The sequence below is a fragment of the Entelurus aequoreus genome, linkage group LG23, assembly GCF_033978785.1.
Source record: "Entelurus aequoreus isolate RoL-2023_Sb linkage group LG23, RoL_Eaeq_v1.1, whole genome shotgun sequence".
In the NCBI taxonomy this organism is placed as follows: domain Eukaryota; kingdom Metazoa; phylum Chordata; class Actinopteri; order Syngnathiformes; family Syngnathidae; genus Entelurus; species Entelurus aequoreus.
The window spans coordinates 20,881,983-20,896,825 of NC_084753.1; the positions used below are offsets into that span (position 1 = coordinate 20,881,983).

At 39.7% G+C, this 14,843-nt stretch overlaps 1 protein-coding gene across 1 annotated transcript in view; it reads left to right on the forward strand.

The window, feature by feature from the left end:
• rngtt (RNA guanylyltransferase and 5'-phosphatase) overlaps positions 1–14,843 on the forward strand; it is a 266,774-nt gene that overhangs the window by 193,713 nt on the left and 58,218 nt on the right. The window lies entirely within an intron of this gene.

Genomic DNA, 14,843 nt, shown 5'->3' on the forward strand with positions numbered 1-14,843 from the left:
ATAGGTCATTTCTACCATGCTTGGGCCCACTGAACATGTGATTCTTATGCAGCAGTTACATCTGATAACCACCACTTTATATTATATATATGTGTGCGTGCGTGCGTGCACCCCGCCTTCCGCCCGAATGCAGCTTGGATAGGCTCCAGCCACCCCCGCGACCCTGACAGGTACAAGCAATAGAAAATGGAATGATAGATGTAAATATGTATATGTAAATAGGTATATATGTGTATATGTATATAGGTATATACAGTATATATATACACTGTATTGCCAAAAGTATTTGGCCACCTGCCTTGACTCACATATGAACTTGAAGTGCCATCCCATTCCTAACCCATAGGGTCCAATATGATGTCAGTCCACCTTTTGCAGCTATTACGGCTTCAACTCTTCTGGGAAGGCTGTCCACAAGGTTGCGGAGTGTGTTTATAGGAATTTTCCACCATTCTTCCAAAAGCGCATTGGTGAGGTCACACACTGATGTTGGTCGAGAAAGCCTGGCTCTTAGTCTCCGTTCTAATTCATCCCAAAGGTGTTCTATCGGGTTCAGGTCAGGACTCTGTGCAGGCCAGTCAAGTTCGTCCACACCAGACTCTGTCATCCATGACTCAATGGACCTTGCTTTGTGCACTGGTGCACAGTCATATTGGAAGAGGAAGGGGCCTGCTCCAAACTGTTCCCACAAGGTTGGGAGCATGGAATTGTCCAAAATGTGTTGGTATCCTGGAGCATTCAAAGTTCCTTTCACTGGAACTAAGGGGCCTAGCCCAACTCCTGAAAAACAACCCCACACCATAATTCCTCCGCTGACTCCTGTCTGTCAATTTACGTGGCCTACCACTTGGTGGCTGAGTTGCTGTTGTTCCCAAACTCTTCCATTTACTTATAATAAAGCCGACAGTTGACTTTGGAATATTTAGGAACGAGGAAATTTCACGACTGGATTTGTTGCACGGGTGGCATCCTATGACAGTTTCACGCTGGAAATCACTGATATCCTGAGAGCGGCCCATTCTTTCACAAATGTTTGTAGAGACAGTCTCCGTGCCTAAGTGCTTGATTTTATACACCTGTGGCCGGGCCAAGTGATTAGGAAACCTGATTCTGATCATTTGGATGGGTGGCCAAATACTTTTGGCAATATAGTGTACGTATACATTGTTTGGCGAGCCACTGAATCGATCTATATGTAGTATGGATTGGTCGATGTCCGGTTGGAAAGTCATGAATCGGTTGATTGTAGATCTGTTACAAAACTCTAAACGTGCGAGATTTCTGTGATGACGTAATACGAGAGTGTTGTTGTTGTTGTTTGCAACTGACGACAAAGCAACATGGCAGACAGTAATTCTGATTGACTTACCTAAAGGAACCAATCACAGACCAATCCATAAATTATTGTGCCTAAATCTAGCCAACCACGGAAGGCACCACCAATGTTAACCAATCAGATGCAAACTATGGCGGGTCCTTAAATGGTAAATGGGTTATACTTGTATAGCGCTTTTCTACCTTTAAGGTACTCAAAGCGCTTTGACACTATTTCCACATTCACCCATTCATACACACATTCACACACTGATGGCTGGAGCTGCCATGCAAGGCCCTAACCACGACCCATCAGGAGCAAGGGTGAAGTGTCTTGCTCAAGGACACAACAGACGTGACTTGGCTGGTAGAAGCTGGGGATCGAACCAGGAACCCTCAGGTTGCTAGCACGGCCATCTCCCAACCACGCCACGCCGTCTTTTCGTCTTTGTTTTTAACACACACCTCAGGGTAGTGTTGTCAGCTTGGTGACTTTCTTTCTAAATCTAACATCTTTCCAACTCCTCTTTGTGACCTTATTTCTCAAATGCGACTAGCGACCAATCTATTTTTTTGGATGTTTGGAGACATGAAAGCGCGTAAGACTCTAATGTCCTCAATGTACAAGCGGTGCTGCTGTGAGCCTTTCCTCTCAGGCTGTCCCCTGACTATTGAATGTTTGCTCTTAGACAGCTCGTACTGAAAACACATTTCGTTGCACTTTGAAGTGCGATGACAATGAAGTCCAATCCATTCTCGTCAAAGCAGAGGGGACACGCACAGCCATTCTATGCTAAGATGCCGGTGTTTGAGATGTAAATGTAAGTGTTTCATCACTGTCACGCTTCAAATAAAAACAAACCTATTGTTCATGTTAATGAGCAAGTCAATACATGTGTTTGTGGATATCACAACCCTTCAGTCTTTTGATAAAGTTTGATACTCTTACATTTAACTAAGAATCAACCGAAGAAAATTGAATTAGTTGTAATCATGTTTTGAATCTTTTACCTCACACATCTTCTTTTCTTGTCTTTAAGTCTATGGATTGCAATGCCTTGAGGTTGATCGTTCTACTAATTGCTAATAATTAATACAGGAACATTCTGTTTTGTATGTGTCCATTTAAAAAACTTCTTCTCAGCACTGTCCTTCACACTCACTTTCTTCCTTTCATGCTTGAAAAACAAAGTTGTGTCTATCTCTAGCTGTAAAATAATGCCAGTGAGTAAGACCAGATGTTTAGGGCAGATCTTAGGGGGTTCACTGTGACATTTGCTACACCAACTAATGGCGGGTATGCTTGTAACTCAAATGTTTGCTTTTAACTTAAGCATAGCATTTAACCAAGAGACAGCTCTTATCTCATAACACTCTAAGTACCACTGTAGCAGTATATAGAAAGACTATAGAAGCGTTTTTAGCATTAGCTAATATGCTAACACTTTTACGAGTGTCTGTGTTAGGAGTGGAGCTAGACTCTCTGGCGGTGGTGTCAGAGAGGAGAAGTCTAGCAAAACTCCTAGCCATTATGGACAACACCTCCCACCCACTACACTCGGACCTTTTGGAGAGAATGAGCACGTTCAGTGGAAGGCTCAGACTCCCAAAATGCAACACGGAACGACACAGGAGGTCCTTCATACCAACAGCCATCAGACTGTATAATGCATATGTTCCTTGACTGCACTTAAATGTAGAGTATATGTAGAATATATTTATATTATTTATATATTATATATATATATATGTATATATATATATATAATATGTTATACAAACCCCGTTTCCATATGAGTTGGGAAATTGTGTTAGATGTAAATATAAACTGAATACAATGATTTGCAAATCCTTGTCAACCCATTTTCAATTGAATGCACTACAAAGACAAGATATTTGATGTTCAAACTCATAAACTTTTTTTTTTTTTTTTGGAAATAATAATTAACTTAGAATTTCATGGCTGCAACACGTGCCAAAGTAGTTGGGAAAGGGCATGTTCACCACTGTGTTACATGGCCTTTCCTTTTAACAACACTCAGTAAACGTTTGGGAACTGAGGAGACACATTTTTTAAGCTTCTCAGGTGGAATTATTTCCCATTCTTGCTTGATGTACAGCTTAAGTTGTTCAACAGTCCGGGGGTCTCCGTTGTGGTATTTTAGGCTTCATAATGCGCCACACATTTTCATTGGGATACAGGTCTGGACTACAGGCAGGCCAGTCTAGTACCCGCACTCTTTTTTGCCTTGCATAGGAGAGTTTTAACTTGCACTTACAGATGTAGCGACCAACTGTAGTTACTGACAGTGGGTTTCTGAAGTGTTCCTGAGCCCATGTGGTGATATCCTTTACACACTGATGTCGCTTGTTGATGCAGTACAGCCTGAGGGATCGAAGGTCACAGGCTTAGGTGCTTACGTGCAGTGATTTCTCCAGATTCTTTGAACCCTTTGATGATATTACGGACCGTAGATGGTGAAATTCCTTGTAATAGCTGGTTGAGAAAGGTTTTTCTTAAACTGTTCAACAATTTGCTCACGCATTTGTTGACAAAGTGATGACCCTCGTCCCATCCTTGTTTGTGAATGACTGAGCATTTCATGGAATCTACTTTTATACCCAATCATGGCACCCACCTGTTCCCAATTTGCCTGTTCACCTGTGGGATGTTCCAAATAAGTGTTTGATGAGCATTCCTCAACTTTATCAGTATTTATTGCCACCTTTCCCAACTTCTTTGTCACATGTTGCTGGCATCAAATTCTAAAGTTAATGATTATTTGCACAAAAAAAAATGTTTATCAGTTTGAACATCAAATATGTTGTCTTTGTAGCATATCCAACTGAATATGGGTTGAAAATGATTTGCAAATCATTGTAATCCGTTTATATTTACATCTAACACAATTTCCCAACTCATATGGAAACGGGGTTTATATATATTATATTATTTATTATTATTCTTGTCTATTGTGAGCGAACTGTGGTGCTGAATTTCCCCCAGGGATTAATAAAGTACTTTCTATTATATTCTATTATTAACTTACAACGGCATTACTTTTGTGTAGTTTCAGTTTCACAAATTCCTCAGTAAACTCACCAAACGTCACCCTGAAGTTATTAAGACTGTTTAGCTGATTGGAGACCTAGCTTCCGCAGCTAGTGGATCCCTGACAAGGACTTCTGTTTTGTTTGATCAACCGTTTTACTGCCGTGTTACAGGCACTGTTTGGAAACAATTAAGCTATGCAAATAAACATTCACAGGATCTTGCTGTGTAAATAACTAATTTCGCAACGTGTGTATATATATATATATATATATATATATATATATATATATATATATATATATATATATATATATATATATATATATATATATATCAATCAATCAATCAATGTTTATTTATATAGCCCTAAATCACAAGTGTCTCAAAGGGCTGTACAAGCCACAACGACATCCTCGGTACAGAGCCCACATACGGGCAAGGAAAACTCACCCCAGTGGGACGTCATATATATATATATATATATATATATATATATATATGTGTGTGTAATATATTAAAAATATTTTTTTATATCCCGCTGCGCTGTATAGTCTGGACAGTACAGTAAAATCACATGTACTAACTCAAATAGTAAGATACGTTTTGTTCATTTGACCATTTTTTATATTTTTTATTTATCACTTGTCTATAGAGGCGCACTTCTATTGAGCCTTTGTCCCAACTCTTAAAAAAAAAAAAAATTTTCAAGCTGATCAAAGTTATACTTTTTTTCTTATTAATCAATCCAACAAAATAATACACAATAATACCATAATAATCCAATTCCAATTCCAAAACCCAACCAGGTCCAGCTACATTCAGAATAGTAATCAACAGAGCAATTCAGAGGACACACAAACATGACAAAAATAATCCAAAAGTAGTCAAACAAAAATGAATAATATCAACAAAAGTATCAATATTAATAAGAATTCCAACGTAGCAATGATTAGAAATCCCTCATTGACATTATCATCACACAAAAATAAAAACATTTAAAAAATGAACAATAGTGTCACAGCGGCTTACAGCATCGCATCTCATAAGCTTGACAACACATTGTATCCAATATTTTCCCCAAAGATAAAATAAGTCATATTTTAGGTTCATTTAATAGTTAAAACAAATTTAAATAATGGATCCCATATTCGAATATATGACTCATTATTATCTAAACTAAATGCAGTTGTTTCTACTCTTATCATTTCCATAGCTTGTGTCTACCAGTCAGTATGAGTTGGACTATCAACATCTATCCATTTTTTTAGAATTACCCTTTTTGTTATGATGCATATTGAAAGAAATGCATTTTAAAGTTTTACATTTTTCATTACACTTTTATAGCCCGTGTTCAGCTTTCTTTACAATCAGCAACAACAAAAAAGTCTTTGTTAAAAGAGGATTGTGGAAACTGCATGGTCAGCCCAGCACTGTGCTGCGTATCCCTCCAGTCGACATTTCTGAAGGCTGCTCCAGTTTTATTTTCAGAACTTTCAAACAAGAAAAAAAAAAACGGAAAGTGACTGTCCAAGTAGAACCTCAGACTAGTGGAAGTTCTAGTCAGGAGGAAAAGTTTTTAAAGAACTTTACCAAAAGTCAGAGGTAAAGAGGCACAAAGTGTTTTGCTGATTTAATCAGAATAGACAGGATAACACAAACAAGGACACAAAGATGGAATAAACAGTAAAAGCTGCATTTTAGATGTATCTACAGATGCATAGAGAGGAACAAAAACTTCTATAGATAAAGTGTTATTTTTTCAGAGATGCCACATATAGTTTTAGGCTGGTATGAGGGACACAAGTCCTAAACATAGACGTATTGTATATCCAAATGTAGCACTGCAGGGCTCTGTTTATAATGATACAGAGTAAAGATGGGCATTTGAGTAGATTTATACTGAACAAAAATATAAACACAACACTTTTGTTTTTGCTACCATTTTTCATGAGTTGAACTCAAAGATCTAAAACTTTTACTATATACACAAAAGACTTTTTCCTCTCAAATCTTGTTCACAAATCTGTCTAAATCTCAATCAATCAATGTTTATTTATATAGCCCTTAATCACAAGTGTCTCAAAGGGCTGCACAAGCCACAATGACATCCGCGGTACAGAGCCCACATAAGGGCAAGGAAAACTCACCCAAGTGGGACGTCGGTGTGAGTGAGCATTTCTTCTTTGCCAAGATAATCCATCCCACCTCACAGGGGTGGCATATCCAGATGTTGATTAAACAGTGTGATTATTGCACAGGTGTGCCTTAGGCTGCCCTCATAAAAAGGTCACTTTGAAATGTGCAGTTTTGCTTTATTGGGGATCTGGAGGGTCAGAAAAGCAGTCAGTGTCTGGTGTGACCACCATTTCACACAGTGCAACTCATCTCCTTCGCATGGAGTTGATCAGGTTGTTTATTGTGGCATGTGGAATGTTGGTCCACTCCTATTCAATGGCTGTGCGAAGTTTCTGGATATAGACGCTGTCATAATGTATATGCTGATTCACAGCGTCACAAACATGTTCAACGGGTGACATGTCCCGTAAGTATGCTGGCCATGCTAGAACTGGGATGTTTTCAGCTTCCAGGAATTGTGTACAGATCCTTGCAACATGGGGCTGTGCATTGTCATGCTGCAACATGAGGTGATGGTCTTGGGTGAATGGCACAACAATGGGCCTCAGGATCTGGTCACGGTATCTCTGTGCATTAAAAATGCCATCAATAAAATGCACTTGCGTTAGTTGTCCATAACATACGCCTGCCCATACCATAACCCCACCCCCACCATGGGCCACTTGATTCACAACGTTGACATAAGCAAACCGCTCTCTCACACGACACCACACACGCTGTCTGCCATCTGCCCTGAAAAGTGAAAACTGGGATTAATCCGTGAAGAGAACACCTCTTAATGTGGCAGACGCCATTGAATGTGAGCTTTTGTTGACTCAAGTCGGTTACGACAACAGACTGCAGTCAGGTTGAGACCACGATGAAGACGATGAACATGCAGATGAGCGGATGAAACGGTTCCTCACAGTTTGTTAAGAAAATATTTGCTTATGCGAACCAATTGTTGCAGCAGCTGTCCGGTTGGCTGGTCTCAGACGATCATGGAGGTGCACCTGCTGAATGTGTAGGTCCTGGACTGGTGTGGTTACACTTGGTCTGTGGTTGTGAGGCCGATTGGATGTACTGACAAATTCTCTGAAACGCCGTTGAAGACTGCTTATGGTAAGAAATGAACAATCAATTCACAGGCAAAAGCTCTGGTGGACATTCCTGTAGTTAGCATGCCAACTGCACGCTCCCTCAAAACTTGCGACATCTGTGGCATTGTTCTGTGTGATAAAAAAAAACTGCACATTTCAGAGTGGCCTCTTATCGTGGGCAGCCTAAGGCACACCTGTGCAATAATCATGCTGTTTAATCAGCATCTTGATATGCCACACCTGTGAGGTGCGAAGGATTATCCTGGTAATGAAGAAATGGTCACCAAAACAGATTTAGACAGATTAGTGAACAATATTTGAGAAAAATAGGTCTTTTGAGTATATAGTAATAGTTTTAGATCTTTGAGTTCAACTAATAAAAAATGGGAGCAAAAATAAAAGTGTTGCGATTATATTTGTGTGTAGTGTAATTGATTAACTATGGGGAATATTACAAACCTTTTGTTTTTATTATGTTAATGTTTGTATTATAGTTAACCAGTCTGCGTAAACTCACTTAAAGGCCTACTGAAACCCACTACCACCGACCACGCAGTCTGATAGTTTATACATCAATGATGAAATCTTAACATTGCAACACATGCTAATACGGCCGGGTTAACTTATAAAGTGCAATTTTAAATTTCCCGCTATACTTCCGGTTGAAAACGGCTTTGTATGATGACGTATGCGCGTGACGTAGCCAGTGAAACAGAAGTATCGGCACCCCATTGAAAACAATACAAAATAGCTCTGTTTTCATCTCATAATTCCACAGTATTCTGGACATCTGTGTTGGTGAATCTTTTGTAATTTGTTTAATGAACAATGGAGACTGCAAAGAAGAAAGTTGTAGGTGGGATCGGTGTATTAGCGGCTGGCTGTAGCAACACAACAAGGACTTACTTGGATAGCAGACGCGCTAGCCAACGCTAGCCGCCAACCGCATCTGTGATCGGGTGAAGTCCTTCGTCGCGCCGTCGATCGCTAGAACGCAGGTGAGCACGGGTGTTGATGAGCAGATGAGGGCTGGCTGGCGTAGGTGGAGCGCTAATGTTTTTATCATAGCTCTGTGAGGTCCGGTTGCTAAGTTGCTAAGTTAGCTTCAGCGTCGTTAGCAACAGCATTGTTAAGCTTTGCCAGGCTGAGAATTATTAACCGTGTAGTTACATGTACATGGTTTAATAGTATTGTTGATCTTCTGTCTATCCTTCCAGTCAGGGATTTATTTTATTTTGTGTCTATCTGCATTTGAGCCAGATACTATCACATTAGCTCAGTAGCTAAAGATCTTCGCCGATGTATTGTCGTGGAGATAAAAGTCACTGTGAATGTCCATTTCACGTTCTCGACTCTCATTTTCAAGAGGATATGGTATCCGAGGTGGTTTAAAATACAAATCCGTGGTCCACAATAGAAAAAGGAGAGAGTGTGGAATCCAATGAGCCAGAGTGTACCTAAGTTACGGTCAGAGCGAAAAAAGATATGTCTTGCACTGCATTCTAGTCCGTCACTCTAACGTACCTCATCCACAAATCTTTCATCCTCGCTCAAATTAATGGGGTAACCGTCGCTTTCTCGGTCCGAATCGCTCTAGCTGCGTTGAAAACAATAGGAAAATAAAAGGAGGCGAACAACTGACTACGTCACGCTACTTCCGGTAGGGGCAGGGCTTTTTTTTATCAGAGACCAAAAGTTGCTAACTTTATCGTCGTTGTTCTATACTAAATCCTTTCAGCAAAAATATGGCAATATCGCGAAATGATCAAGTATGACACATAGAATGGATCTGCTATCCCCGTTTAAATAAAAAAATTCATTTCAGTAGGCCTTTAATTCAGCAACTTAAGGGTTGCAATCAACGTATAGGATAATCTCTTTATGCATGTGTTGATTGCCTGTTTTTATCCCAGTGTTATGAATAACGTTGCCCACAGCGGCTGTCATGTTGTACTTCTTTAGACAGCCCCACTGTTGATTGCATCCAAGTACTGCACTTCATTTTGCCTCAGGACACATCAGTTTCACACAATTGAAATCATTCTCAATGATCAACTAATTGACTTCTTTCTCATTTTTCCAATTAATGGACCAACCCTAATGAGAATATTTAATTGGCTGACAAGAGTAGCTGAGTATGGTTTATATTGTCATCCATTTAGATAATTTGAAAGAATAAGACCTTTTAGAGAATGACTAAATATGACTAGAAAAAGGATATATAATGTGTGCTGTATGTAGCCCAAGGAGACTGTTTAGGTATACATTTAAAAACAATTATGTAGGGCTGCACGATTATGGTCAAAATCGTGATAATTTTGTATCAATATTGAAATCACGATTATTCATTATGTTAGATAAAACATATCAAGAACACCATTGGCAAGCTTATGTTACCATTATTGGTTGAACAGAACATACTGTATGTACTGTATATTTTTTTGAAATGTCTATATTTTTCACAATTACTAATGATGTTGAATAAAAATTACTCGTCCGTCTGGGGAATTTGTCTGGTGTTCAAGCATGTCACTCACTGCTGTATCGTCCATATGAGCGTGTGAACACTTTGCTAAATTGCTATCATTAGCTGCATGTGTTTTGCGTACAGGCCTATTTTACATCATTACGTGCTCAAGGCCGTAAAAGGGCGAGGTATAAAGCTTACAACACTTTGGAAAGTTGGCGTCCTAATAAAGCTTGCAACAACCCCTTTTATTTTCAGATGTATATCATAACATGATGCCTTTAGCTCCATTTTCCATACTAATGCATTTTTTAGGGGGCCATAAAATTTCCAAAGAATCAATTTAACACTCTCGCTTGACCTAGTCCAGGGGTCGGCAACCCGCGGCTCCGGAGCCGCATGCGGCTCCTTGACCATTCTGATGCGGCTCAGCTACATACATACAGCTACATACATGCCGCATACAAAGCATTTAAGCTTTGTATGCGGTGTTTTTCATTTTAAATTAAAAAAAATTTTTTGTGGCTCCCATTACTTTCTTTAATTTGTGAAACTTGCCAAAATGGCTCTTTGAGTGGTAAAGGTTGCCGACCCCTGACCTAGTCAATTCATTTAAGTTAAACTTTTGTTTTTCTATTATTTTTTTTTAAATGAAAAAATAAAATGATTATAATTAAAATGAGGCAATCACAATGTATTTATTTGAATATGTTTTTTTTGCCATAAAACAGCTTATACAACAACTTAAAAATGTCTCCAGAGTCTATTGAGCACAATAGCTTGCCGTTAATCCTGCTACTGCGACTCCGAGGATACAAGCAGAGCAGGGTGTATTGCAGACGTCCACACCTGTCGCCGTGTAATAACAGCAGCGTGGTTTTTGATGCACGAAAGCTAGGGCAGTGAAACGAGGCAACCAGCTGCAGCAAACCGGGAAAAGTAAGTTAATGCCGGCTGGTATGTGTTTTTGTGTGGTCATTGAGCTGTGTACCCTTACAAAATGGCCTCCGGCTTGTGGGGGGGCCGGTGTTGTTGCTCTCCTGCTGCTGCGGACTGTTGTGCTTGATTTGATATTCAGCTGAGTTTGCTTTTTAAATGTTAATATCTCCGACGATCACATTTTCGTATTTTCCGGACTATAGAGCGCACCGGTATATAAGCTGCATCCAGTAAATTTGAGAAGAAAAAAAAAAATTCTCCATATATTAGCCGCACCGGACTCTAAGCCACAGATATATACGTTTTGGAAATGATTTCTTTACACAGAAATATTTTGTAAATGTTTATTTACATACCTTAATTGTTTCCAAACGGTGTCTGTATCACAGCAGTAAAACGGCTGATCAAACAAAACAGAAATCATTGTCATGGACCCACTAGCTGCAGAAACTAACTCGCCAATCAGCTAAACAGACTCAATAACTCCACGGTGATGTTTTGGTGAATTTATTTTACGGAGTAATTTGTGAAAGTGAAACAATACAAAACAAATGCCATTGTGATTTAATAATACTAAGACAGACACTCGTAAAAGTGTAAACATATTAGCTAATGCTAATAAAGCTAGCACGCACAAATATGCTTGAAAACACTCCTACAAACATCACTGCGCCAAACAATATGAATCTGTTTAATAAAGTCAAATACCAATAAGGCAAGAAGAGAAGTATACCTCACTTCTCTTATCTAGAGTAAATCTGTACAGCAAATATGGGCATCTACATCAACAATGTGATTTGCCTTAGTGGCTGGACAGGACGGGGAAAAAAAAACTGATATGTAGTAATAAAGATGTTAATAAAGATGCACGCCTTCACTTTGCATCACTGTCACGATCATAAGTCGTCACTTCATTTCTATCTGGGAAAAGGCAGGCAATTTCAATGCAATCTGACATTTACATGGAAATACATTTGAGAGAAAAGTACGTCCGAAATCAGGGTGCGACGTGAAGGTTGCTTCTTCACCTCAATGACAAAACTCTTGTTTTGTACATTCCCTCATTTGACAACCCCGCGAATGCAAATGAAAGTGCTACAGGGTGCAAATTTGGGAATGCATTTCACTGTCATTTGTTTAATCGAGAGTCTGATTGGGTTTCATTCGGTTGTTGTTGTAGTTTGTGCATGTTGTTCCCCAAGCTCCGATTTATTCTTTGCAGTTTGCACTATGGCTGAAAGTCTTGCATGTCAAGTATCCAATAAGAGCACTTTAATTGCCATCTTGCACACATACTGTGACCTATATTGCTAGACCAGGGGTCGGCAACCCGCGGCTCCGGAGCCGCATGCGGCTCTTTGACCACTCTGATGCGGCTCAGCTACATACTTGCCGACCCCCCGATTTTCCCAGGAGACTTATGGATCTCAGTGTCTCTCATAAATAACTCCCAGGGAAAAATAATCCTATTTAGACTATAAATACTAGATACAGGGCATGCCCTGATTGCACTGTAGTAATTGTCCTCTATAGCATTTACATACAGCGTGCCAGTCCAGCCGCATGTTGCATGTTGTTATTAATAGCACACACAGGAGACAGCAAAGCATACTTACTCATCAGCCACACAGCTTACACTGACGGTAGCCGTATCAAACAACTTTAACATTGTTACGTTACAAATATGCGCCACACTGTGAACCCACACCAAAAAAGAATGAAAAACACATTTCTGGAGAACATCTGCACTGTAACACAACATAAACACAACACAACCATTACCCAGAATCCCATGCAGTCCTAACTCTTCCGGTCTAGATTATACACCCCGCTACCACAACCCCCCCACACATCAACCCCCCCCCCCTCTCCTTGCGTTGGTTGAGCGGAAGAGTTAGTGCTGCATGGGATTCTGGGTATTGGTACCGTCAGTGTAAGATGTGTATTGGTACCGTCAGTGTCAGATGTGTATTGGTACTGTCAGTGTCAGATGTGTATTGGTACCGTCAGTGTAAGATGTGTGGTTGCTGAACTAGTACGGAAGAGTTAGTGCTGCACGGGATTCTGGGTATTGGCACCGTCAGTGTAAGATGTGTGGTTGCTGAGGTAGTACGCCTTGCTGTCACTTACGTGTGGTCAAGCAGGTACCCTGTTAGGGCAGACTGTAGAGGACGGTGTCATCACGCTCTGATATTCGGGAGTCTCCCGGGGAAAAATGAGAGGATTGGCAAGTATGACGCTATCAAGCGCCATTCATTCAAAACTCGCGGGCTGCACTAACATCAAATGTCCACATTAAAGTGCGTGCCGGTGCGTGTGTCGGAGACCCCTGGTTAATATAGCACAAAGCATTTAAGCTCTGTATGCAGTGTTTTTCATTTTAAATTGTAAATTTTTTTTGTGGCTCCCATCACTTTCTTTAATTTGTGAAACTTGCCAAAATGGCTCTTTGAGTGGTAAAGGTTGCCGACCCCTGTGCTAGACTTTATGACAAGAGAAAAAACAGCCTCCCAGGTGTCTGTGTCATTTTTGTACTCAAATGATTCAGATAATTTCTAGTAATTACCATATGTTCAGCCATTTTCCATCACTGCATTCATGTATAACTGTTCATCATTAGAACCTTGTACAGATGGCAGTTAAGACATAATTTCATAAATCAACAACCTGACTTTTTTGGTGTAATTTGCCCAGGGTAGATCTGTCTGCGAAGAGGAGGCGCTAATGTACCTTTGAAACCAACCGATATCTCTACAAAGGCATTTCAACGCAGTTAGTTATAGAGCAGGATAAGACAGCATGTATCTTTTGAAGAACCTCGCCTGTGTTTCCTCTGAAACGTGGGAGTGGAAGGTAACTTGTTTTCAGTTCAGGGTTGTTCGATAATACACGAACACCAACCTCCCTCAAAATAATCTCTTCCACTTTTTTAGACAAAATATTGATGACAATATTTTAGTGTTGAACAGTGGCCACTAAACCACACAAATTATATTTTAAATCCCAAATCACAGCGCTTTAATGTATTAAGGTCTGGTCTATGTTTATTTCAAACATGCATACAGTTGCAATATGGTACATCACATATTTCCTGTTTCTTATTACACCATGTCCGAAAAGGAGTAGTAAGAAGCAGATCTTATTAAATCCTAACTCTTTTCTGTTTCAAAGCAATTTCTAACATGTGTGTTTGTCCACTTCCTGTATTCAATGTGTTACACAAACAAATAAATAAATAAATAAATGACATGATAAATAAGGTTCTCATGAATAAATAGTTAAGTAAGTTGTGATTCACATAATGAGATGAAAAGGATTATCCATTTTATAATTAAGGTTCAATATGTTTATCAGGATTCTTCTTCCTTGTACTTTGTCAACACTTTGAGCTAAATTTGTTGGTTTTCTGACATGGACTTGTTTCTTCAGCATTGTCCACACGTTTAAGTCAGGACTTTGGTAAGGCCATTCTAAAACCTTAATTCTAGCCTGATTTAGCCATTCCTTTACCACTTTTGACATGTGTTTGGGGTCATTGTCCTGTTGGAACACCCAACTGCGCCCAAGACCCAACCTCCGGGCTGAGGGTCTTAGGTTGTCCTGAATAATTTGGAGGTAATCCTCCTTTTTCATTGTCCCATTTACTCTCTGTAAAGCACCAGTTCCATTGGCAGCAAAACAGGCCCAGAGCATAATACTACCACCACCATGCTTGACGGAAGGAATGGTGTTCCTGGGATTAAAGGCCTCACCTTTTCTCCTCCAAACACATTGCTGGGTATTGTGGACAATAAAAAAAGGAGGATTACCTCCAAATTCTTCAGGACAACCTAAAATCATAAATGATAAATGG